Source organism: Muntiacus reevesi, chromosome X (genome assembly GCF_963930625.1).
Source record: "Muntiacus reevesi chromosome X, mMunRee1.1, whole genome shotgun sequence".
Classification (NCBI taxonomy): domain Eukaryota; kingdom Metazoa; phylum Chordata; class Mammalia; order Artiodactyla; family Cervidae; genus Muntiacus; species Muntiacus reevesi.
Genome location: NC_089271.1, coordinates 65,943,344 through 65,967,482, shown reverse-complemented (window position 1 = coordinate 65,967,482; position 24,139 = coordinate 65,943,344). Strand labels below are relative to the sequence as shown.

The 24,139-nt window shown below is 39.5% G+C and overlaps 1 protein-coding gene and 1 pseudogene across 1 annotated transcript in view; both read right to left on the bottom strand.

Annotated features, from left to right (window-relative positions):
- The window catches only part of PIN4 (peptidylprolyl cis/trans isomerase, NIMA-interacting 4), a 1,195,450-nt gene that overhangs the window by 539,659 nt on the left and 631,652 nt on the right, over positions 1 to 24,139 (bottom strand). The gene's annotated exons all lie outside the window — the stretch shown is intronic.
- Positions 22,412 to 22,982, bottom strand: LOC136154517 (TM2 domain-containing protein 1 pseudogene; annotated as a pseudogene).

Below are 24,139 nucleotides of genomic sequence, written 5' to 3'. Positions count from 1 at the left end.
GATACTGTGAAAGTGCTGCATTCAATTTGCCAGCAAATTTGGAAAACTCAACAGTGGACACGGGACTGGAAAAGTTCAGTTTTCATTCCAATCCCAAAGAAAGGCAATGTCAAAGAATGCTCAAACTATGACACAATTGCACTCATATCACATGCTAGTAAGGTAATGCTCAAAATGCTCCAAGCCAGACTTCAGCAATACATGAACCGTGAATTTCCAGATGTTCAAGCTGGTTTTAGAAAAGGCAGAGGAACCAGAGATCAAATTGCCAACATCTGCTAGATCATCAAAAAAGCAAGAGAGTTCCAGAAAAACATCTGTTCCTGCTTTATGGACTGTGCCAAAGCCTTTGACTGTGTGGATCACAATAAACTGTGGATAATTCTGAAAGAGATGGGAATACCAGACTGCCTGACCTGCCTCTTGAGAAACCTGTATGCAGGTCAGGAAGCAACAACTAGAACTGGATATGGAACAACAGACTGGTTCCAAATAGGAAAAGGAGTATGTCAAGGCTGTATATTGTCACCCTGCTTATTTAACTTATATGCAGAGTACATCATGCAAAACGCTGGGCTGGATGAAACACAAGCTGCAATTAAGATTCCTGGGAGAAATATCAGTAACCTCAGATATGCAGATGACACCACCCTTGTGGCAGAAAGTGAAGAAGAACTAAAGAGCCTCTTGATGAAAGTGAAAGAGCACAGTGAAAAAGTAGACTTCAAGCTCAACATTCAGAAAACTAAGATCATGGCATCCGGTCCCATCACTTCATGGCAAATAGATGGGGAAACAGGGGAAACAGTGGCTGACTTTATTTTGGGGTGGGCTCCAAAATCCGTGCAGATGGTGGCTCCAGCCATGAAATTAAAAGACCCTTACTCCTTGGAAGAAAAGTTCTGACGAACCTAATTGCATATTTAAAAGCAGAGACATTACTTTGTCAACAAAGGTCCGTCTAGTCATGGCTATGGATTTTCCAGTAGTTAGTCATGTATAGATGTGGCCCTAGCCAACCTCCCATTCTCACTCACCTTTCTCTATCCTGGTCATTGTGGACCTTCTTAGAATACTGACTACTCCACTATTCTAAGTCCTTATCCTTCACGAGGGCTTCCACCTACCCCAAGCTGTCTTTCTCCATCCTTTTAAAATCACTAATAGGTTTTCAAACAAATACAAAAAAATATAATATTTCTCCTATTTTTCTTTCAGATGTTTAGGCTTTAAGGGTAATCAAAATACAAAACACAACTTTGGGGCCCCTCTTCCCCCACCAAATCCCATTCTCCTTGCCACCCCTCATTGGGCACATACCTTGGTCACTTCTGGTGTGAATAAAGGCAGGAGACAGGAAAATACTCAGTTTCTCCCTCTAATTTCTTTTTCTCTCTGTTTCTTTCCCCTTACTCCTTTCATGAGGTTGAGAATTTCTCTGACCCTTTGCGATTTGTCTCTCAGAAACAGACAGGGTCCACAAAAGGGAACATGATTGGTGATATCTGGGCTTGGGATGGTCATGAGAAATGAAGAATCCTATACTCCTATCAGTCCTTGTATGTTCCTGAATTCCTGGTCCTAAATTCTTCAAAGAATGTGGGCCTTGGATTCAAATGGGCTCTCTGGTAGAGAGAGTTCCAGAGCAAAACACATAACCACTCTGAACCTCAGTGTGTGTTTCAAGTTTGAATTTCAGAAACCCTAATTAAGGTTCTTAGGAATGTTTTTTAATAACAAGTAGTTTTGCCCAAGTCTACTTAAGAACCAGCAATGAAGGGCTGACTGATGGATTTTACATAGGATTTCAGACACTTTTCTCTCTGGGAACCAATTCTCCTTCCAGTGTATGCTTAAAACTTTCATGCCCTTCTTTGTGATGATCTTAGGCAGTTTGCAGGCATGATCCTATAAAAAGTATACCTGTAGATACACTCCCAGTCCATGCCTTACTAGCTGTGCTTACCTTGGTCAACTTGCTTTCCCTTTTTTGTTTGCTTCTTTAGCTTTGGAGTCCTCATCTGTACAAAGGGATGAACATCTGTAAGGAAGAAAAGACGTGATAATGTTTGGAAAAATGTTTTTCACGGTGCTTGGCATGCATTCAATGCCAACACAAGGGACTCCTTATTAATGTCAGTTCCTTCTGTCCTGAGGAGATCCTTGTTCAGCTGGTTTTTGAAGGTCCAGTGTCTCTCCTTTCTGGTGCCCAAAGAAGCTTGGCACTTTCTCTTTAGCGAGGAACCTGATCCCCTGCGTTACATCCCAGGTTGTGGCTGGACTTTACTCTAGGCAAATGCCTGATTCTCTGGCCTGAACTCACCTAACTTACACTCTCATTCAGGTTTTCCTTCGTCTCCTGACCCTAGCACCATTTTATGATCCATTTGCTTCTTTTCCCTGAGGTCCAAGGACCTTGCAAGACAACACATGAAAGAATGTCATTTTCTGTACTCAAGAAAACCACCCAGTAGATTTGATAATACTCTCTCATAGAATGGGGTATTGAGTCAGGAGCTGAATTATCTTTCAACTGCTATTGAGCCCTTTGAGCACCCTTTTGGGGACCGTTTCATAGGTAAATTACTATAAGGCAATATGTTCCTTCAACTTCTCTCTTGTAGGGTGCTGAATACATTTTGATGTCTTCAGGATGTCTCTTGAACCTTACTACCAACATTGTGCTAAGACACATTCATGGGTTATTGGCAAATGAATGGCTGACCTTCATTACCATGAGTTGCTGAGTAATTTAAGTTTTCACTGTGCATAAGATATGAAAGATAAAATCTCCTTTCATGTGGCAAAGCCTTGATAAAATCATGCCAATTAGCTTTGGACCCTCCTCCCAGACACACCACCTTTTAGAAACCATGCTTAAAAATAAAAATTACTCTTACTGAAAGGAAGTCAGGCACATGGGTAAATAAAGTAGTGGATGATCAGAAAGTACAAAGGAGCTTGTGATAAAAAAGTGAAGGTCTGAGACTCCATCACTTCCCACTCCCCAATTGTGCTTCTCCTGGTAGATCATTTTAATAATTCCTGCTTGCATTGTTTTGGCAGTTACTGTGTTATATTTAAGTAAAGCGCTTAGTCCGCTATTTCAATAATCCATCAACTTCAGACATCACCAAGTGACCACGTTCTTCTTACAGAAGAGAATTTAACTCATTCACAAGTGTCTTCAATCTGCCCTCGCTTTCTTTCTTTCAGAGTTTATACTTTCTTTAGATTTTTAGTTCCTCGATTGGAGACTCTAGTAGCTTCAAATAATGTACTTAACCCTCAGTTTCTTCTCAGCCACTTTAGCTTTTCTTTGTCTTATTACCATGTCTATCCTTCCCTTCCTTCAACCTCTCTTCCTCATTTCTACATCCCCCTCTAGCCAGATTTATAATTATTTACGTCAACTTTTGGAAAGCTAAAAAACATGTTCTGCTTTGAAAAGCAATACAAATCTTTTACCTTCTAATGAATCTATAATAATTTTGATCATAGGTCCACAGTTCTTCACTGAGTCTAGGCTAGACCAGAGAAGGAGATTAATATTGGTGTCAAGTCCAAATCCTCTTTTTATCTTTATATCACTAATTTCTGAAAGTTCTGCCACATTTGACTTTGACTTGTGTTTGATCTATGCATCAAACTCTCTCTCTCTCTCATACACACACACACACACACACACACACACACACACACACACACTGAAATGGGTGCCAGGCAATTGATCATTAAGCCATTTAATCTTGTGACAATTTATAAAATGGCTGTTCTTATAACCTCTATTTTACACCTAGGAAAAGTTTGGTAGCAAGGACTTATATATCAGGCAAGGTCTCATATAGTGTAAGTGGCAGAGCCTGGAATTGATTCAAAGAAAGGCAGTCTTGTTCCAGAATTTGTCCTGGTGACCAGTATGTTATTCTACAACAAGTGTCTCTCTTTCAGTTTTTCAGAATCTATAACTATTGCCAAATAAATTCATGCTGTTAAGACAGGTGGAACAACTCACAAATGTATGAATAATGGTTGACAATCACCTTACTTTCAAAACTTCCATCAATCCCAGACATCACAGGTTACAGAGAACAAAATTATCTGTTTGATTTTATTTACACTTTCCTCAAGTTCATACAAATCTATAAAAACAGACTGACATTTCCCTGAGTAGATATTCTTTTATTTTGTAAAAATGGTTACAATTTTCTGTGACTTTCTACATTCACAGAACTGGTTAACACATGTAGATTAAATTAATTCTGTTTTATTAAAATCTGCTCTAGGGAACAAACTGGAATTTATGCAACAATGCCCTGATTGTTTCAGATATTTTGTTTTTAATTTTTGCAGAAAAGTCAGTCTTACGTTTGCTCTCCTTTCTGTAATGTGTCTTTTTATTCTCAGCCTGCTTTTAAGCATTTCAGCTTATTTTTGTTTTCCAAACGAATTAAGTAATGGTGGGCCTCAGTGAGCCTTTTATTGCTTTCTGCTTGGGATTCATAGGCCTTCTTGGAGCTGTGAGTTAATAGTTTTGCCTCATATTTGGAATATTTTATACTATTAAATACTCAGATATTTTTCTGTCCCTTCCTCACTTCCTCCTTTTCCTTCAGTAACGACAATTCCATGTAGGTTTGGTGAGTTGATATTGTCCCATAGGTCAATGAGGCACTTTCTGCTTGTCTCATTTTTTAAAAGCTTTATTGAGGTATAACTGACATACAACAAAATGCACATTTAAAGTGTACAACTTGATATATTCTGACACATAACCCATGAAATCATCTCCATAGTTAAGATAAAAAACATTTCTTCATGCTCCTTGCAACCCCTACCCCCAATTCTCCCTGACACTTCCCTCCCCATCACTAAGAACGAACACTATTAGATTACTTTGCATTTTCTAGAATTGTACATGGTTTATTATTGTCACACACACACATGCATGCATGTACATGCATGATGATATGATCTTTTCTTGATTCGACTTCTTTCAGTCTGAGTAATTATTATGAGATTTATCCATGCATCAGTAGTTCATTACAATTTATTGCAAACCAGAATTCCATTCTCTGATGTGCAGTCATTTATTTATGCCTTCACCTACCACCAGACATTTAGGATGTTTCTAAGTTTTAGTTACTGCAAATAAAGCTGTCATGAATATCCATGTACAAGTTCTATGTGGTTGGGTAAATACCTAGGAATGGAAAGGCTGAATGATATGGTAGGTGTGTATTCAACTTTACAATGAAGTACAAAAGTAGTTTTCCCACGTGGCTGTGCATTTTACATTTCCATCTTTGGTATGTGATGGCTCCAGTTCCTTCAAATCCTAGCTCACACTTGCTATGGAGAGTCGTTTTAAATTTTAGCTATTCTAATAGTTGTGTGGGCTTCCCTGGTGGCTCAGATTGAAAACAATCCGCCTGCAATGAGGGAGACCTGGGTTCAATCCCTGGGTTGGGTCGATCCCCTGGAGGAGGGCATGACAACACACTAAAGTATTCTTGCCTGGAGAATTCCCATGGACAGAAGAGCCTGATGGACCTCAGTCCATGGGGTCACAAAGAGTTGGACACAACTGAGTGACTGAGCACATTCTAATAGTTGTGTCGTGCTATCAAATTGTGGTTGTTAGTTGTATTTCTCTAATGACCAGGGATGTTGAACATGTCTTCATGTGCTTATTTCCCATCCACGTATGAACAGTGAAGTATCTGGTCTAGTCTTTTGTCCATTTTTAACTCAGTTGTTTGTGTTCTTAATACTGAGGTTTGAAAGCTCTCTCTACATATTCTGAATAACTGCCCTTGATCAGATTTATTTATGTTGTTTCTGAGAAAACTTGGCCAAACACAACGTCAGAACAGATTTTCTTCTAGATTTTTCTTAGGCTTACTTTTAGGCCTGTCATCCATTTTGAGTCAATTTTCGCTAATATGTAGTGAGAGATATGAAGGCCCATATTTGAGGGATAGGAATATCCAATTGTGCTAGCACCACCTTTGAAAAGATTATCCTTTCTATGAATTGCCTCTCTATGTCGAAAATTAGTTGTACTTATGTGGTTGGGTTTATTTGTGGGTTATCTATTCTGTTCCAATGGTCCACTTGTCTATCTTGATGCCAGTATCACAGTGTCTTGATGCCTGTTGCTTTACAGTAAGTCTTGAAATAAGGTAGTGTTGACGCTCCAAACTTGTTCATCTTTCTCAAGGTTACATTTTCTGATCCTGGTCCTTTGTAAACCCATGTGGAGTTAAATATAGTCTTGTCAACTTCTACCCCCAAAAATCCCTTCTGGAATTTTCAGTGAGCTTGTGTTGATTCTATAGTTTGATTTGGGAAGAACTCACATGGTAACTTTATTGTACCTTCTGAATAATGAGCATGGAATATCTCTCTGTTTATTTAAGTCTTTGATTTCTCTCAACAGTAGTTTCAGGATATGTAGCTTGAAAGTATTTTCCCTAAGTACTTCATATTTTCTGATGTGGTTTTAAATTTATTTTAATTTCTTACTGCCTGGTATAAGTATATAAAGATACAATTGAGTTTCCTCTATTAATACTGTATTATATCCTGCCACCTGGCAAAACTGACTTGTGAGTCCAGTACCTTTTTCTGTGCATTTCTTAAGATTTTCTGTATATAAGACCATGACATCTTCAAAGAGAGATTGTCTTACCTATTCGTTTCCTACCTGGGTGCCTTTTATTCCTTTCATCTTTTTGCCCTGGATAGACCCTCCATAAATGTGGTGAGTGTGGACATTAGTGTCTTGATCTCAGCACGGTGGGGAGGAGGAAATCATTCAGTGTTTCACCACTAAGTATGGCCTTGTGTGAACAGTGAAACCTTTAGCCTCTTAGTCGTGTCCGACTCTGCGACACCATGGATGGCAGCACACCAGGGTTCCCTGTCTATCACCAACTCTCAGAGCTTGTTCAAACTCATGTCCATCAAGTTGGATGGCATCAGCCATCCAGTCATCTCATTTTCTGTCATCCCCTTCTCCTCCTACCTCTGAGTTTCCCAGCATCAGTATCTTTTCCAATGAGTCAGTTCTTCACATCAGGTGGCCACAGTAATGGTGTTTCAGCTTCAGCATCAGTCCTTCCAATCAATATTCAAGACTGATTTCCTTTAGAATTGACTTGTTTGATCTGAGATTTGCAGTCCAAGGGACTCTCAAGAGTCTTCAACACCAGAGTTGAAAAGCACCAATTCTTTGGTGCTCAACTTTCTTTTTTGTCAGACTCTCACATCCATACATGAATGCTGGAAAAACCATAGCTTTAACTAGATTGATTTTTGTTAGCAATGTAATGTCTCTGCTTTTTAATATGCTGTCTAGTTTTATCATAACCTCTCTTCCACGGAGCATGCGTCTTTTAATTTCATGGCTGCAGTCACCCTCCACAGCTATTTTGGAGCCCAAGACAATAAAATCTGTCTCGCTTTCCATTGTTTCCTCTTCCATTTGCCATGAAGTGATAGGATCAGATGCCATGATCTGTTTTTTGAAAAGTTTTAAGCCAACTTTTTTACTCTCCTCTTTCACTTTCATCAGTTGGCTCTTTGCTTTCTGCTGGTAGCATAGTTTCATCTGCATATCTGAGGTTATTAATATTTCTCCCAGCAATCTTGATTCCAGCTGTGCTTCATCCAGCCTGGCATTTCTCATGATGTACTCTGCATAGAAGTTAAATAAGCCGAGTGACAATATACAGCCATACTCCTTTTCCAATTTGGAACCAGTCCATTTTTCCACATTTAGTTCTAACTGTTGCCTCTTGACCTGCATAAGATTTTTCAGGAGGTAGATAAGGTGGCCTGGTACTCCTGCCTCTTTAAGAATTTTCCACAGTTTGTTGTGATTCACAGAGTCAAAGGCTTCAGAGTAGTCAATGAAGCAGAAGTAGAATTTTTTTCTGAAATTCTCTTGCTTTTTCTATGATTTGGCAGATGTTGATGATTGATCTCTGGTTCCTCTTCCTTTTCTAAATCCAGCTTGAACATTTGGAAGTTTTCGGTACATCTGGCAGTATGGTCTTAGTGCCCATTATCTGGTTATGTTGGTGCCCATTGTTTGGTTGAATAAATTGCTTTCTCTTGCTAGTTTGGTGAGACCTTTTATCATGAAGTTCTTTTGTATTTTTTAAACACTTTGCTAAGGTGATGGTACTTATTTTTTCCTCTGGTTTTAGTTTGTGAACATGGTGAATTACTGTCTGATTTTTTCAGGTGATCTTTGTATTCCATACCCCACGTGGTTATGGTGTATTAATTTTTAAATATATTTTGCATTCAACTTGCTGAAAGATCACTTAGTATCTTTCCATCTTGTTAATTAGTGATGTTGGTGTACACTTTTTCTTTCTTGTAATGTCTTTTTCTAGTTTTAGTGAGATGATGCTGGCATCACAGAGTGCATATGAAAATAGAATTAGCGTGAAGTTATTTGAGACAGCTTATGTTAAAGTGGTATTATTTCATCCTTGAGGGTTTGGTACCTTTCACTAAGTAGAGCTATCTGGAATTTTCTTCATGGGAATATTTCAACTTATAAATTCAATTTCCATCATAGATAGAAGACTCTTCAAGTTATCTGTTTCTTACTGAATGAACATTGGTAGCTTGTGTATTTCAAGAAATGGGTCCATTTCATCTAAGCCATCAAATTTATTGGCATAAAATTGTTTGCAGTGTTTCCTTATTATCATTTTAATACCTACAGGTTCTGTCATGATGCCATCTGTCTCATTGTGAGGTTGACAATTTGTGTCTTCTCACTCTTTTCCCTGAACTGTTAACCTGAAGGCTTGTCAGGTACATTGATCTCTCCAGGGGAATAGCTTTGGTTTGATTCATTTTTCCTATTGTTTTCCTGTTTCTGCTTTACTGATGTCTGCTCCTTAACTGATCCTTACTATTTCCTTCCTTCTTTACTTTGGCTTGAATTTGGCCTTACTTTGTCTTGTATTTTCCCTCCTTTCTTAAAATGACATCTGCAGTCACTGATTTGAGACATTTTTTCTTTTCTTTACATATCAAGAGTGTTTCTTGTAGACATTGTATGGTTGGGTTTTGTCTTTTAGACCACCCTGACAATATGTCTTTGAATTTGTATATTTAGGCCATTCACATTTAAAGTCATTTTGATGTAGTTGAATTAATGTCTGCCTATATCTATAACTGTTTTCTATTCATTACACTTGTTCTTTTTTTTTCTTCTTTCATTCTTTCTCTGCCTTCTCTGAGTTCAATAAAACATTATATATGATTCCATTTTATCTTCTCCCTTAGCAAATGGATTATGATTTTAAGCAAATTTAAGTGGTTACTCTACAGTTTGCAATATATATTTATAGCTACTCAAAGTCCATCTTCAAATAGCATTACATCACCTCAAGTGTAATACAGGCACCTTAAAATATAGTGTCTTCTCCATTCCTCCCTCCTGTTCCTAATGGCAATACTGCCATTCATTTCACTTATCTGTGTGACATAGTTATTAAATACATTGTTACCATTGTTACTTTAGATCAGCTAAGAGTAAGAATGGCAAGTGATTTTCTTTTACTATTATTGATTCCTTCTTCTGTGTCCTGCCTTTCTCTATGTAGATCTGAGTTTTTGGCTTTTATCATTTTCCTTCTCTCTGAGGAACTTCTTTTATGATGGTCCCTCAGTTTGACTTTGTCTGAAAAAGTCTTTACTTTGCCTTCACTTTCAAAGGGTAATTTCATTGGATGTAGATTGCTTGCTTGACTGATTTTTTTCTTTCAACATTTTAACTATTTCACTCCACTCTCTTCTTGTGTGTGTGGTTCCTGACAAGAAGCCCAATGTGACTCTTATCATTGTTCCTCTGTACTTATGACACTTCCCTGCTTCCCATGGTTTCTTTCAAGATTTTATCTATTGTCTGTATTTCTGCAGCTTGAATATGATATTCTAGTTTTTTGGTATTTATACTGCTTGGTATTTTCTGAGCTTCTTAGATCCATGTTTTGGTGTCTGTCATTAAGTTTAGAGATATAGTGTGGGTGTGGGGATGTGAGCAGGAACCAGCATCCTGAGTTGATGGACTTTAGAGCTGAGAGATTAAACCTTGAGGTGGAAAATGACTCTTTGCAAACAGGTGCTCTTGGGTTTTGGATAAGCCAGAGTAGGCTCCATCTGTGGCAGATCTGGAAGCTGTCCTGGACTCCTGTGCAGCCACAGTGCCTTACATTCATCACCTTTAAGGAGTGATGTAGGACTGGGTAAGTGTCACATTCACTGGAGCTGATTCTAAGAAGTCACTGAGCAGACATTCTCCTCTGTAGCATGAGAGAGTCAGAGCCCATTGTTATTAACATAAAGGCACTGACATGATTACAGTTAGGTTTCAAAAAAGCAAAGACTTAAGAAGGAGGAGCCAAGATGGCGGAGGAGTAGGACGGGGAGATCACTTTCTCTCCTAGAAATTCATCAAAAGAATAACTGAACACAGAGCAAACTTCACAAAACAACTTCTGATCGCTAGCTGAGGTCACCAGGCGCCCAGAAAAGCAGCCCATTGTCTTCGAAAGGAGGTAGGACAAAATATAAAAGATAAATAGTGAGACAAAAGAGCTAAGGACGGAGATCCGTCCCGGGAGGGGTCTTAATAGAGGACGTTCCCAGACACCGGGAAACCCTCGCACTGGCGGGCCTGGGGGAAGTGTTTGAATCTCGGAGGGCAACGTGACTGGGAGAGAAACAATAAATAAAACCCACAGATTACGAGCCTAAAAGCAACTCCCAGCAGAAAAGTACTCCAGACGCCCGAATCCGCCACCAGCAAGTGGGGGCAGAACGGAGAGGAGCGGGCGGCATTACTTAGGGCAGGGGCCGGGCCTGAGTGCCCTGAGGACAATCGGAGGGAGCTTCTGTGAGTTCCCAGCTTGAACTGTGGGAGAGCAAAAGAGAGAGAAAATTAACCGGCCCAAACACACTGCCGGCCGTTCGCAGAACAAAGGGACGGAAATTCTGGATGATCGACATCCGCCGGGAGGGTCGCGGCGAGACACAGGGCGCAGGCACCCGACCGGCGCGGGTGGGGACTGGTGCTGGGGACACGGAGGGCAGAAGGTGCACGCACCTGACTGGCGCCTGCGGAATCTGAGACTGGGACCGCGGAAGGGAGTGGGCGCGCCGCACCCGGGGAGAGTGCGCCCGTCAAGCGTCAAGCCCATGGCTGCCTGGACCGCTCTGACGGGGAGGGCACAGGGAGCAGGCGCAGCTTTCCGTTCCGACCTTTGGCGGAACACCCGAGGGCTGGAACCGCGCGCAGTGCCTGCTCCATATAGAGCAGCCGGAGCCTGAGCAGCGCCGGCCCTGCCCCTCAGCGCCAGCCCCACCCTGCAGCTCGACGGAACTAGCTACCTGAATAAGAGTCCACCTCCGCCCGCCTATGTCAGGGCGGAAATGAGGCCCTGAAGAGACCGGCAAACAGAAGCCAAATAAACAAAGGGAACCGCTTCAGAAGGGACCGGTGCAACAGATTAAAATCCCTGTAGGAAACACTGACCACACCACAAGGGGCCTGTAGATATTGAGAAGTGTAAGCTGGAACGAGGAGCTATCTGAAACCGAGCCGAAACCACACTGACCGCAACAGCTCCAGAGAAATTCCTAAATATATTTTTACTTTTTTTTTTTTTTAAGTAAGGAAGAAAAAAAAAAAAAGATTTTTTTTTAAATTTTATTTTTTCTTTTTTATTTTTTCTCTTTTATTTTCCTTTAAAATTCCCTATTATTCCCCCATTACTCCTTAACTTTCATTTTTATAAATTCTTACGATTTTTTTAGTTAGGGAAAATTTTTTTTTCCCTCTTTTTTTTTTTCTCTTCTTTTTTTTTTCCTTCTTCTCTTCTATTTTCTATTTTTCTTTTTCTCTTATTTCTTTTAAAGTCCTATAGTACTCCGCTACTGCTCCTTAATTATTCATTTTCAATACACTATAACCTTACAAAGAGGAAAGGGAAAAAAAGAAGAGAAGCCCTATTTTTAAACTGAACCTCATATATATTTCTAAAATATTTGGGGGGACGTTTTTGTTTTTGTTTTTAATATAATATTTTTAAGAGTCTAACCTCTACTCTAGATTTTTAATTTTTGTTCTTCAGTATATGATATAAACTGTGAACATTTAAGAATCCAATATTCAGTTTCCATTTTTATTCAGGAGTGTGTTGACTATTCTCTCCCAATCTTGACTCTCTGTTTTCTACCTCAGAACACCTCTATTTCCTCCTTTCCCCTTCTCTTCCCAATCCAATTCTGTGAATCTTTATGGGTGTCTGGGCTACGGAGAACACTCTAGGAACAGACGACTGCATAGATCTGTCTCTCTCCTCTTGAGTCCCCCTTTTTCTCCTCCTACTCATCTCTATTTTCCTCCTCCCTGTCCTCTTCTTCATGTAACTCTGTGAACCTCTCTGGGAGTCCCTAACAGGGGAGAATCTTTTCGCCATTAACCTAGAAGTTTTAATATCAGTGCTGTATAGTTGGAGAAGTCCTGAGACTACAGGAAGAATAAAGCTGAAATCCAGAGCCAGGAGATTTAAGCCCAAAACCTGTAAACACCAGAAAACTCCTGACTACATGGAACTTTAAGTAATAAGAGACTGTCCAAAAGCCTCCATACCTACACTGAAACCAACCACCACCCAAGAGCCAACAAGTTATAGAGCAAGACATACCACACAAATTCCCCAGCAACGCAGGAACATAGCCCTGAAAGTCAACATACAGACTGCCCAAAGTCACACCTAACACATAGACCCATCTCAAAACTCATTACTGGGCACTCCATTGCTCTTCAAAGAGAAGAAATCAAGTTCCACGCTCCAGAACACTGACACAAGCTTCCCTAACCAGGAAACCTTGACAAGCCAACCGTCCAACCCCACCCACCGGGTAAAAACTCCACAATAAAAAGGAACCACAGACCTCCAGAATACAGAAAGTCCATTCCAGACACAGCAATCTAAACAAGATGAAAAGGCAGAGAAATACCCAACAGGTAAAGGAACATGACAAGTGCCCACCAAGTCAAACAAAAGAGGAGGAGATAGGGAATCTCTCTGAAAAAGAATTTAGAATAATGATAATAAAAATGATCCAAAATCTTGAAAACAAAATGGAGTTACAGATAAATAGCCTGGAGACAAAGATTGAAAAGATGCAAGAAATGTTTAATAAAGACCTAGAAGAAATAAAAGAGAGTCAATTAAAAGTGAATAATGCAATGAATGAGATCAAAAACACTCTGGAGGGAACCAAGAGTAGAATAACTGAGACAGAAGATAGGATAAGTGAGGTAGAAGATATAATGGTGGAAATAAATGAAGCAGAGAGGAAAAAAGAAAAAAGGATCAAAAGAAATGAGGACAACCTCAGGGACCTCTGGGACAATGTGAAACGCCCCAACATTCGAATCATAGGAGTCCCAGAAGAAGAAGACAAAAAGAAAGGCCATGAGAAAATACTCGAGGAGACAATAGCTGAAAACTTCCCTAAAATGGGGAAGGAAATAGCCACCCAAGTCCAAGAAACCCAGAGAGTCCCAAACAGAATAAACCCAAGGCGAAACACTCCAAGACACATATTAATCAAATTGACAAAGATCAAACACAAAGAACAAATACTAAAAGCAGCAAGGGAGAAACAACAAATAACACACAAAGGGATTCCCATAAGGATAACAGCTGATCTATCAATAGAAACCCTCCAGGCCAGAAGGGAATGGCAGGACATAATGAAAGTAATGAAAGAGAAAAACCTACAACCCAGATTACTGTACCCAGCAAGGATCTCATTCAGATATGAAGGAGAATTCAAAAGCTTTACAGACAAGCAAAAGCTGAGAGAATTCAGCACCACCAAACCAGCTCTTCAACAAATGCTAAAGGATCTTCTCTAGACAGGAAATGCAGAAAGGTTGTATAAACGTGAACCCAAAACAACAAAGTAAATGGCAACGGGACCACACCTATCAATAATTACCTTAAATGTAAATGGGTTGAATGCCCCAACCAAAAGACAAAGATTGGCTGAATGGATACAAAAACAAGACTCCTATATATGCTGTCTACAAGAGACCCACCTCAAAACCAGAGACACATACAGACTAAAAGTGAAGGGCTGGAAAAAAATATTTCACGCAAATGGAGACCAAAAGAAAGCAGGAGTTGCAATACTCATATCAGATAAAATAGACTTTCAAATAAAGGATGTGAAAAGAGACAAAGAAGGACACTACATAATGATCAAAGGATCAATCCAAGAAGAAGATATAACAATTATAAATATATATGCACCCAACATAGGAGCACCGCAATATGTACGGCAAACGCTAATGAGTATGAAAGAGGAAATTAATAGTAACACAATAATAGTGGGAGACTTTAATACCCCACTCACTACTATGGATAGATCAACTAAACAGAAAATCAACAAGGAAACACAAACCTTAAATGATACAATGGACCAGCAAGACCTAATTGATATCTATAGGACATTTCACCCCAAAACAATCAATTTCACCTTTTTCTCAAGTGCACACGGAACCTTCTCCAGAATAGATCACATCCTGGACCATAAATCTGGTCTTGGAAAATTCAGAAAAGTTGAAATCATTCCAGTCATCTTTTCTGACCACAGTGCAGTAAGATTAGATCTCAATTACAGGGAAAAAATTGTTAAAAATTCAAACATATGGAGGCTAAATAACACGCTTCTGAATAATCAACAAATCATAGAAGAAATCAAAAAAGAAATCAAAATATGTATAGAAATGAATGAAAATGAAAACACAACAACCCAAAACTTATGGGACACTGTAAAAGCAGTGTTAAGGGGAAGGTTCATAGCATTACAGGCTTACATCAAGAAACAAGAAAAAAGCCAAATAAATAACCTAACTCTACACCTAAAGCAATTAGAGAAGGAAGAAATGAAGAATCCCAGGGTCAGCAGAAGAAAAGAAATCTTAAAAATTAGGGCAGAAATAAATGCAAAAGAAACCAAAGAGACCATAGCAAAAATCAACAAAGCTAAAAGCTGGTTTTTTGAAAAAATAAACAAAATTGACAAACCATTAGCAAGACTCATTAAGAAACAAAGAGAGAAGAACCAAATTAACAAAATAAGAAATGAAAAGGGTGAGATCACAACAGACAACACTGAAATACAAAGGATCATAAGAGACTACTACCAGCAGCTCTATGCCAACAAAATGGACAACTTGGATGAAATGGACAAGTTCTTAGAAAAGTATAACTTTCCAAAACTGAACCAGGAAGAAATAGAAGATCTTAACAGAACCATCACAAGCAAGGAAATCGAAACTGTAATCAAAAATCTTCCAGGAAACAAAAGCCCAGGACCAGATGGCTTCACAGCTGAATTCTACCAAAAATTTAGAGAAGAGCTAACACCTATCTTACTCAAACTCTTCCAGAAAATTGCAGAAGAAGGTAAACTTCCAAACTCATTCTATGAGGCCACCATCACCCTAATTCCAAAACCAGACAAAGATGCCACAAAAAAAGAAAACTACAGGCCAATATCACTGATGAACATAGATGCAAAAATCCTTAACAAAATTCTAGCAAACAGAATCCAACAACATATTAAAAAAATCATACACCATGACCAAGTGGGCTTTATCCCAGGAATGCAAGGATTCTTTAATATCCGCAAGTCAATCGATGTAATACACCACATTAACAAATTGAAAGATAAAAACCATATGATTATCTCAATAGATGCAGAGAAAGCCTTTGACAAAATTCAACACTCATTTATGATTAAAACTCTCCAGAAAGCAGGAATAGAGGGAACATACCTCAACATAATAAAAGCTATATATGACAAACCCACAGCAAACATCACCCTCAATGGTGAAAAATTGAAAGCATTTCCCCTGAAATCCGGAACAAGACAAGGGTGCCCACTCTCACCACTACTATTCAACATAGTCTTGGAAGTTTTGGCCACAGCAATCAGAGCAGAAAAAGAAGTAAAAGGAATCCAGATAGGAAAAGAAGAAGTGAAACTCTCGCTGTTTGCAGATGACATGATCCTCTACATAGAAAACCCTAAAGACTCTTCCAGAAAATTACTAGAGCTAATTAATGAATATAGTAAAGTTGCAGGATATAAAATTAACACACAGAAATCCCTTGCATTCCTATATACTAACAATGAAAAAACAGAAAGAGAAATTAAGGAAACAATACCATTCACCATTGCAACAAAAAGAATAAAATACTTAGGAGTATACCTACCTAAAGAAACGAAAGATCTGTACATAGAAAACTATAAAACACTGATGAAAGAAATCAAAGGGGACACAAACAGATGGAGAAACATACCGTGTTCATGGATTGGAAGAATCAATATTGTCAAAATGGCTATTCTACCCAAAGCAATCTATAGATTCAATGCAATCCCTATCAAGCTACCAACGGTATTTTTCACAGAACTAGAACAAATAATTTCACAATTTGTATGGAAATACAGAAAACCACGAATAGCCAAAGTAATCTTGAGAAAGAAGAATGGAACTGGAGGAATCAACCTGCCTGACTTCAGACTCTACTACAAAGCCACAGTCATCAAGACAGTATGGTACTGGCACAAAGACAGAAATATAGATCAATGGAACAGAATAGAAAGCCCAGAGATAAATCCACGAACCTATGGACACCTTATCTTTGACAAAGGAGGCAAGGATATACAATGGAAAAAAGACAACCTCTTTAACAAGTGGTGCTGGGAAAACTGGTCAACCACTTGTAAAAGAATGAAACTAGAACACTTTCTAACACCATACACAAAAATAAACTCAAAATGGATTAAAGATCTAAATGTAAGACCAGAAACTATAAAACTCCTAGAGGAGAGCATAGGCAAAACACTCTCCGACATAAATCTCAGCAGGATCCTCTATGACCCACCTCCCAGAATATTGGAAATAAAAGCAAAACTAAACAAATGGGACCTAATGAAAATTAAAAGCTTCTGCACTACAAAGGAAACTATAAGTAAGGTGAAAAGGCAGCCCTCAGATTGGGAGAAAATAATAGCAAATGAAGAAACAGACAAAGGATTAATCTCAAAAATATACAAGCAACTCCTGAAGCTCAATTCCAGAAAAATAAATGACCCAATCAAAAAAATGGGCCAAAGAACTGAACAGACATTTCTCCAAAGAAGACATACAGATGGCTAACAAACACATGAAAAGATGCTCCACATCACTCATTATTAGAGAAATGCAAATCAAAACCACAATGAGGTACCATTACACACCAGTCAGGATGGCTGCTATCAAAAGTCTACAAGCAATAAATGCTGGAGAGGGTGTGGAGAAAAGGGAACCCTCTTACACTGTTGGTGGGAATGCAAACTAGTACAGCCACTATGGAAAACAGTGTGGAGATTTCTTAAAAAACTGGAAATAGAACTGCCATATGACCCAGCAATACCACTTCTGGGCATACACACTGAAGAAACCAGATCTGAAAGAGACACATGCACCCCAATGTTCATCGCAGCACTGTTTATAATAGCCAGGACATGGAAGCAACCTAGATGCCCATCAGCAGATGAATGGATGAGGAAGCTGTGGTACATATACACCATGGAATATTACTCAGCCGTTAAAAAGAATTCATTTGAATCAGTTCTAATGAGATGGATGAAACTGGAGCCCATTATACAGAGTGAAGTAAGCCAGAAAGATAAAGAACATTACCGCATACTAACACATATATATGGGATTTAGAAAGATGGTAATTATAACCCAATATGCAAAACAGAAAAAGAGACACAGAAGTACAGAACAGACTTTTGAACTCTGTGGGAGAAGGTGAGGGTGGGATGTTTCAAAAGAACAGCATGTATATTATCTATGGTGAAACAGATCACTAGCCCGGGTGAGATGCATGAGACGAGTGCTCGGGCCTGGTGCACTGGGAGGACCCAGAGGAGTCGGGTGGAGGGGGGGTGGGAGGGGTGATCGGGATGGGGAATACGTATAACTCTATGGCTGATTCGTGTTAATGTATGACAAAACCCACTGAAATGTTGTGAAGTAATTGGCCTCCAACTAATAAAATAAAATAAAATAAAATAAATAAAATAAAAAAATAAAGTGGAGCAAGAACTTAAACACACCTGGGAAAGAAAAAAAAAAAAAAGCAAAGACTTAATACATTAAAATGTACAAGTATTTATGTAGAGGTAAATCTGTTTGTAGAGGTGAGAGAGAAAGCTAAATTAGCTTGGAGTCAAGCCCGGAAGAACCTTCAACCAACTGAATTTGGGACACAGATTTTTTGAGCAAGGGAAGTATCTGATGAAAACACAACCTTACCAAAATTACAAGGGCCAGAACTACCTTGTTTCTTTAAAGGATCAGTATTCTCCATGCTTTATATTGTCCTGGTGAGGATAATAATGATAATAATTTGCCTAAAATTACTTGGTTTTAGAGGCTGATATACCTGTTTTAGTTCCCTGCCTGTTGGCCATGGAATGCCTGTTTTGTGCCTCTAAACATAAACACCATGGATTACTGGCATCAGTTCTCTCAGAGCCTACTCTAGGATGTGTAGGATCCAGAAAACATTCCACTGTAACTTCTCACTTACCTTGTTTCTTCTACTGATTTCAAGAAAAACCTAGGAGGTAATGGGAAAAAATAATATAATATGGGACTGTGCAATCTGAGGGGAATGGGAGAAGCATTTTTGAAGGGTTCTGTCTTAATCTGAGTGGGGAGAGTTGGAGGCTGATTATATGTACATCAATCTAAGGCCTACCTTTAGGATCCCGAGCTATCTCCTCCTTATTTGAAGCTCATGTTTATTGTCAGGTATGAAGGGTGTATATGTTTGTGTAGGGAGAAATTATATTTCTTCATCCTTACATTGAATTGTCTCCTTCAAAAGGCATAACAAGGAACTGAAAAGTCACTGTCTATAAGCCACAGTCCTAACAGGTATTTATGAACAAGAAATACTGTCCTATGTCTAGGACTTAGTATGTGGGTACAAGTCTACGGGTATATCTTAAACACCTCCCGATCTCCAACAACCAACCCTAACCCAATAAAATTAATATCTTTCTGAGGATATATAATAAAGATGTTGTTATTAAAAAAACAACAAACATTTCTAGATTTATTTTTTGCCTTAATGAGAAAAGAACGAGTGAAGGCAAGGGAAAGTGGCAGCAGGGAGAATGGTTCAGCATTTTGTAGAAGTGGATTCTACAGAGTGTATTCTTCCCTGGGCAGGCTGAGACATTAGAGCTTCCCTCCCTGCAAAACTAAAGGCCATACTCTGGAGGTTCCAGGGAGATTCAACTCCTTGTACATTAAGGAAAGCTATTAATATGGTTTGATGGATGCCTCTATGAGATCCACTCACGAATTCTGTGTCTGAAAAACCCACAGTTTGTTCATAGGCCTGCTGACTTTTGGTGTTGCAACAACTTACAGGGTGTTCATATGTTGTTGGGTTGAAAGGGACAAATATATTCCAATCCCTGGAATAGACTTGCCTGTTGATATGGGGGGAAAAAAGCACTCATCATATGAAAATGAATAATCTGCAGTCAGAGACGAAGGTGCCTGTTGGAGGGGCTGTCTTGTGGTGGTGTGAGTGTTCTTGGGAGTTGACTCCATGTATGTGGGGCTAAGAGTTTTTCTTTGGATCTTGAGATTTTTTTCACGTATACTTCCACCACCCTCTTCCAGATAACCACTGTGCAATTCTTCTCAGATATGAAGACTCTGTGTGGTGTTGAAAGAAGAGAGATGTTATTCCTTTCTCATTCCAGACTTAGTCCTTCCCCCATCAGGGTCAGAGCTCTCTGCTGTGGAAAATTCATTTTCAAAAAATGTATTTGTTATTTATTGAAGGATAATTGCTTTACATAATTTAGTTGTTTTCTGTCAAACCTCAACGAGAATCAGCCATAGGTATACATATATCCCCTTCCTATTGAACCTCCCGCCCATCTCTTCCCCAGCCCATCCCTCTAGATTGATACAGAGCCCATGTTTGAGTTTCCTAAGCCATACAGCAAATTCCCATTGGCTATCTATTTTACATATGGTAATATAAGTTTCCATGTTACCCTTTCCATACATCTCACCCTCTCCTCCACTCTCCCCATGTCCATAATTCTATTCTCTATGTCTGTTTCTCCATTCAGTTCAGTTCAGTTCAGTTCAGTCGCTCAGTCGTGTCCAACTCTTTGCTACCCCATGGACTACAGCATGCCAGGCCTCCATGTCCATCACCAACTCCTGGAGTTTACTCAAACTCATGCCCATTGTGCCAAAAATGCCATCCAACCATCTCATCCTCTGTCATCCCCTTTTCCTTCTGCCTGCAATCTTTCCCAGCATCAGGATCTTTTCAAATGAGTCAGCTCTTCGCATCAGGTGGCCACAGTGTTGGAGTTTCAGCTGCAGCATCAGTCCTTCCAGTGAATATTCAGGACTGATTTCCTTTAGGATGGGCTGGTTGCATCCCATTGCTGTGCAAGGGACTCTCAAGAGTCTTCTCCAACACCACAGTTCAAAAGCATCAATTTTTCAGTGTTCAGCTTTCTTTATAGTCCAACTCTCACATCCATACATGACTACTGGAAAAACAATAGCCTTGACTAGACGGATATTTGTTGACAAAGTAATGTCTCTGCTTTTTTTTTTTTTTTAACTTTATCTGAACTTTAATAATGTTATAGTTTTCTTTGTAATTTATAAACTGTTGATTTTGTTACTGGAAATGTATTTTTGTTTTTATATATTTAATTAGCATTCTAACAAAAATAAGTTAAAGGAAGAAAAGATGGTTGCCAGGTCAGTTCAGTTCAGTCCAGTCACTAAGTTGTGTCCGACTCTTTGCAACCCCATGAACCGCAGCATGCCAGGCCTCCCTGTCCATCACCAACTCCCAGAGTTTACTCAAACCCATGTCCATTGAGTCAGTGATGCCATCCAGCCATCTCATCTTCTGTTGTCCCCCTCTCCTCCTGCCCTCAATCTTTCCCAGCATCAGGGTCTTTTCAAATGAGTCAGCTCTTCACATCAGGTGGCCAAAGTATTGGAGTTTCAGCTTCAACATCAGTCCTTCCAAAGAACATCCAGGACTTATCTCTTTAGGATGGACTGCTTGGATCTCCTTGCAGTCCAAGGGACTCTCAAGAGTCTTATCCAACACCACAGTTCAAAAGCATCAATTCTTCTGCACTCAGCCTTCTTTATAGTCCAACTCTCACATCCATACATGACTACTGAAGAAACCATAGCCTTGACTAGACAGACCTTTGTTGGCAAAGTAATGTTTCTGCTTTTTAATATGCTTTCTAGGTTGGTCATAACTTTCCTTCCAGGGAGTAAGTGTCTTTTGATTTCATGGCTGCAATCACCATCTGCAGTGATTTTGGAGCCCAGAAAAAGAAAGTCTGACACTGTTTCCACTGTTTCCCCATCTATTTGCCATGAAGTTATGCGAGTAGATACTATTATCTTAGTTTTTTGAATGTTGAGCTTTAAGCCAACTTTTTCACTCTCCTCTTTCACCTTCATCAAGAGGCTCTTTAGTTCCTCTTCACTTTCTGCCATAAGGGTGGTGTCATTTGCATATCTGAGATTATTGATATTTCTCCCAGCAATCTTGATTCCAGCTTGTGTTTCTTCCAGCCCAGCATTTCTCATGATGTACTCTGCATATAAGATAAATAAGCAGGGTGACAATATACAGTCTTGATGTACTCCTTTTCCTATTTGGAACCAGTCTGTTGTTCCATGTCCAGTTCTAACTGTTGCTTCCTGACCTGCATACAGATTTCTCAAGAGGCAGGTCAGGTGGTCTGGTATTCCCCTCTCTTTCAGAATTTTCCACAGTTTATTGTGATCCACACAGTCAAATACTTTGGCATAGTCAATAAAGCAGAAATAGACGTTTTTCTGGAATGCTATTGCTCTTTCAATGATCCAGCGGATGTTGGCAATTTGATCTCTGGTTCCTCTGCCTTTTCTAAACCCAGCTTGAACATCTGGAAGTTCACAGTTCATGTATTGCTGAAGACTGGCTTGGAGAATTTTAGGCATCACTTTACTAGCGTGTGAGATGAGTACAACTGTGCAGTAGTCGGAGCATTCTTTGGTTATCAGTAAGTACTTTTAAACCTAAACTCTATCAAACAGATGTGATCCCTTAGTTACTTACTGGCTTTGCCTTGTTGTTGAAGTCATATGGCTTAGATAACTCACGTATCTTAAAATTTAAAATGTTATGATGAATTAATGAGTGAAGGACAAAAACAAACACTTCATGCAATTCTATCAATGTATCATTTTACTATCTAATCCATTTAAGAGTTTCTTCCATATAAAGAATGTAAATATTAACACTGGCAAGATCGTATCATCTCCTGAAGATCTATTAACCTGCATTGAAATAAGAATGAAATCAATTAGGCTCCCAATTCCACAAAACCCCACAGTGCAAAACTTTAACAAACCCAAGGCAGGGTATCCAAGGTAAAATCGATCTGCTCCCAACCATCCAAGGAAAAGAGACAGTGCAACTGCCACCTTGTATGAATAGCCATTCACATTTCAGCAAGATATAGGCTTGAGAAAACCAACTTCGTTTCCAGTAAAATGTGTTTCATTGCCACCAAAATCCTTACAAGTTATGTTAGGTGCTGGAAAACACTGTACCCCATGGGGTGCTCCTCACAGAGGATATTGTCCCAGTTTGAGGTCCTTGCACTTAAGTGTTTCTTCGCCGCCTCCGGCGGCAGCTCCCCAAGGTCCCATGGTGACAGACACGAACCACAGGACACCCAGGAGCCGGGCGGCAGCAGTCTCGGGAGCAATCAGCCTGCAGGGACAGGCGGCCGCCATGCTGGGGACCATGTCTGTGCTTTTTAATATGCTGTCTAGGTTGGTCAGAACTTTTCTTCCAAGGAGTTTTTTCTTCCAAAGAGTTTCTTCCAAAGTGTCTTTTAATTCCATGGCTGCAGTCACCATCTGCAGTGATTTTAGAGCCCCCAAAAATAGTCTCTCACTGTTTCCCATTTCCCCATCTATTTGCCATGAAGTGATGGGGCTGGATGCCATGATCCTAGTTTTCTGAATGCTGAGCTTTAAGCCAACTTTTTCACTCTCCTCTTTTACTTTCATCAAGAGGCTCTTTAGTTCTTCTTCGCTTTCTGCCATAAGGGTGGTGTCATCTGCATATCTGTGGTTACTGATATTTCTCCTGGCAATCTTTATTCCAGCTTGTGTTTATATCCAGCCCAGTGTTTCGCATGATGTACTCTGCATATAAGTTAAATAAGTAGGGTGACAATATGCAGTCTTGATGTACTCCTTTTCCAATTTGGAACCAGTCTGTTGTTCCATGTCCAGTTCTAACTGTTGCTTCTTGACCTGCACATAGATTTCTCAGAAGGCAGGTCAGGTAGTCTGGTATTTCCATCTCTTTATGAATTTTCCACATCTCACATACATCTCACCATCTCCTCCCCTCTCCCCATGTCCATAAGTCTATTCTCTATGTCTGTTTCTCCACTGCTACCCTGTAAATAACTTCTTCAGTACCATTTATCTAGATTCCTTATATGTGCATTAGAATATGATATTTACTTTTCTCTTTCTGACTCACTTCACTCTATATAATAGGTTCTAAGTTCATCCACCTCAGTAGAACTGACTCAAATGCATTTCTTTTTATGGCTGAATGATATTCCACTGTGTATATGTACCACAACTTCTTTATCCATTCATCTGTCGATGGACATCTAAGTTGTTTCCATGTACTAGCTCTTATAAATAGTGCTGCAATGAACAATGGGATACATGTGTTTTTTTCAATTTTGGTTTCCTCAGGGTATATGCCTCGGGGTGGAATTTCTGGGTCACATGGTGGTTTTATTCCTAGTTTTTTAAGGAATCTCCATACCATCTTCCATAGTGGCTGTATCAATTTACATTCTCACCAAGATTGCAAGAGTGCTCCCTTTTCTCCACACCCTCCCCAGCATTTATTGTTTGTAGACATTT